Genomic DNA, 3,409 nt, shown 5'->3' on the forward strand with positions numbered 1-3,409 from the left:
AATGGATAAAAAAAAAATGAAAACACGGTTTGTCGGTTCAAATTTTTATTTTAAAAAAAAAGTATAACTTCCTACGTTTTCTAAAAAATAAATATGTATTATGGACAAAATCTAACTTTTACCACTTGGAAACTTTAAAAAATTAAATTAAAATTAAAATTATTATTTTATATTATTTTAAAAAAGATAACTATATATAAATTGCCGTAAACAACACACAAGTATTTTTTTAAAATTAAAGTATTAAAAATATAATTAAAAAGTATCCCTATCTTTTAAAATATTTTTAATTTTTAATTTCATATTTAAAATTCATTTTGTTAATTAAATATAAACTATGTTTCAAAAGAGTCTATCATGCAAGGAGTAGTTATTTTGTTCACATATAATATTTCATTGTTCCTTTTCTAGTTTTATCTTCTTTTTTTTTTTTTATAGAATTAAAAAATATTCTTATCCTTTAAATAGATCTTCAAATTTTAAAATATCTTTAATTTTTAATTTCAGAATTTAAATTAATATTTTTAATTCAATATATTTAAATATTTATGGTAATCTCAGATGAAAAAAGAGCATTTAACTTTCTCTTTTTTCTTAAATATTACCTTTAAAATATTAAAAATTCAAAATTTTAAACAAAAAAAAAAGAATAAGTAAAATCATAAAAATTACATAAAATGTTAACTAACTATTTATTAATACATGGCTAAAATAACTACTCCACATATGGAGTTTTTTTTTTTTTTAATCTGGAATTAAAAACTCAAAGTATTTTAAATCTATTTTTTTTTTAAAAGGAGAAGAGTACTATTCAATTTTATTTTTTTAAAAAAGGAAGAAGATAAAATCAGAAAAGGAACAAAAATAAATAAATTAACTAACTAATTATAAATATGTGGCTGAAATAACTGCTCCCTCTATGCACGATGAATTCTTCTTCAATTCATATTTATCTTTTTCTTTTTACAATATTTATAGGTCTAAAATTTAGGAATACATATTTGTTTATTTTTTTAAAAAAATCGTGTTTGACCTTATTTTTCCTATTTGTGTTATATATAATTATAAATAAATAAAAATAGTTGTGTTTTTTATCCCTTTAAAGTATGTTTTATGGCCTTTTTATTTTTTACATCAAAGTAAGATATGTTACTCCTCCATTATTGAAGGAGATTTATTGTAAAATAGGTGGATTGTCTAGAGAGAAATACGATAAATGTTTTTGTTGGTCATGGGATGATAAATTTATTATTTGTCTTTAGTTATGTATTTCAATTTTAATTTATGATTCTGTTGATTGAAAGTTCATAAGATCATATGAAAGAACAAAAACTTATGAATATTTTTTGATATGTAATTTTTATTTAAAGTATGTTAAAAAAAATTCATGCTATTTTATACTTGATTAATGAAAATAGAGAAAATGGTCAAATACCCCCCTAACCTATATTCGGATTTCCAACTACACTTTAACTTTACGGGGATTCTATCACCCCCTTGAACTATTTAAGTTTGATATTATTACACCCTTAAAACGTCACAGCCACATTTATGCTAGCCGGTGAAACCCACGTGCTGACAGGTGGAAATTTTATTAAAAACTTTTTTTTTATTCTTTTTCCTTTCTGCTTTATTGTCTAGTTAAAAGTCACAATGCCAAAATTTATGGATGTATTTTGGATCTTCAAATTTGAAACTTGTTGATAACATAGATGGTTGGTAATAATTTGAAGCTAAACATGATTAGTTTGAGTGAGTTTATGGCTAAGATTTTTAGATTTGAAGAATAGCCGAAATTCCATGGAAATCGATGAGCTTCCATATGAAATTATTGAATTTATATTCTTGATTTGGGAGCTGCTTTCGTTGATGGTTGGAAGAGTTCAGTATGGCTGAAAACTGAAGCTCATGGTTTAAAATGTGAAGCATAAACTTGAAACCTCCATTAAAGATAGTTCAAAGCTTGAGTTCGAAATTCGATTTGCCACAAACGAGCTCCATTTTGAGTGGGTAATATATCAAAGGAATCGTAATGTCGAGAAAGGCTTATATTCAGAATTTATGGACGATTTTGAGAAGAATTTAGGTGATTTTACATCAATTTTTCAGAGCAATGGGCCGAAGAAGATAAAGAACGGGTGTTACATTTTTTTAGATTTGTAGAAAAATGACAAGATATTAAAATCAGTTGAGGAAAATTTCTATGGTCTGTTGAGTATTGAATATAGGATGAAAAAAATTCTTAATATTCAAAGTTTATCGAAGAAAAACAATTGGGTATCCTTATTCAATCTTAATTTTGCTTTGATTTGAAATAATTTTGGTACATAATTCTTGATTGTGGAAACTGGTGGGTGAAACTGCTAATACGATTTGTGGTGTATGATTGACATAGTGTTGGCGATGATTTCAAAATGGTGATGAAATTTGATGCTTGCCATATATGTTGTATCAAGAAGAAAACAAATTAAAAGAGAATAAAAACAATTAAGGAAAAAAGGAATAATAAATAAAAATACATATATTTATGAAAAATATATTAGAAATAATATTTTAATATTTGTTTTTGGTCTTCACTCTCTCAAAGAGAGTGAAATACAATCACTTTGCCAAGTAGGCGTTTAGGAAGATAGAAATTTCAATTTTAAAAAGTTCAAGGGGTGATAGGATCCCCATGAAATTAAAGTGTGTTGGTTTATTAGCATTTTAATATTAATATTTTATATATTAATTTGTTAAAACTTAGTATAGCCATTCTGCCATGAAGATGGAATAGAGGACGTGGGAGTTACATGCATTTGTTCCTCATTACTTAGTGGTCAATTAATGACCATATGTATTATGGACTTTGCTGCTTTCTGATGAACGTTGCAGTGAACGTTAGAATAGTCAAAGTGTAACACTTGGTGCATTTGTTATCCTCTCCTTTATTTCATTCTTTTATTCCTCCATTATACCTTGTAACCTATGTAACTCCTAAGGCCATTTATCTTCACTATTTACTACCCATTATCTTCCTATCAATTGGTAGGAAGACTTCCTCAACTATAAATAGTGATAGTCTTCATTTGGTTTGGGGGGGACTACACACAAGAAAAATATAGAGTGAAAGAGTTAGTCAAAAAAGAGAGTTCTTATTAGTTGAAGGAAGGTGTTCTTTTTGTGGAGCTTTGAACTCAACTCTTGTCCAGGGTTGTTGAGTTATATATTGTGAATAGGCTGTTGTATCCTGGAGGGGACAAGTCAAGAAGGACTACTGCTGGACCGGTGAAAACATTTGCTGCAGTGGGCTTGAATCTCCTTAAAGAGAGCGAGATATCCGCGCCTCAGCCTGAAGAGATTTATTTTCTTCATATTTATTTTCAATTGTAATCTTGTATTTTTGTTATCTTGTAAGTTTTCACTAACA

This window comes from Solanum tuberosum, unplaced genomic scaffold (assembly GCF_000226075.1).
Source record: "Solanum tuberosum cultivar DM 1-3 516 R44 unplaced genomic scaffold, SolTub_3.0 scf00093, whole genome shotgun sequence".
In the NCBI taxonomy this organism is placed as follows: Eukaryota; Viridiplantae; Streptophyta; class Magnoliopsida; order Solanales; family Solanaceae; genus Solanum; species Solanum tuberosum.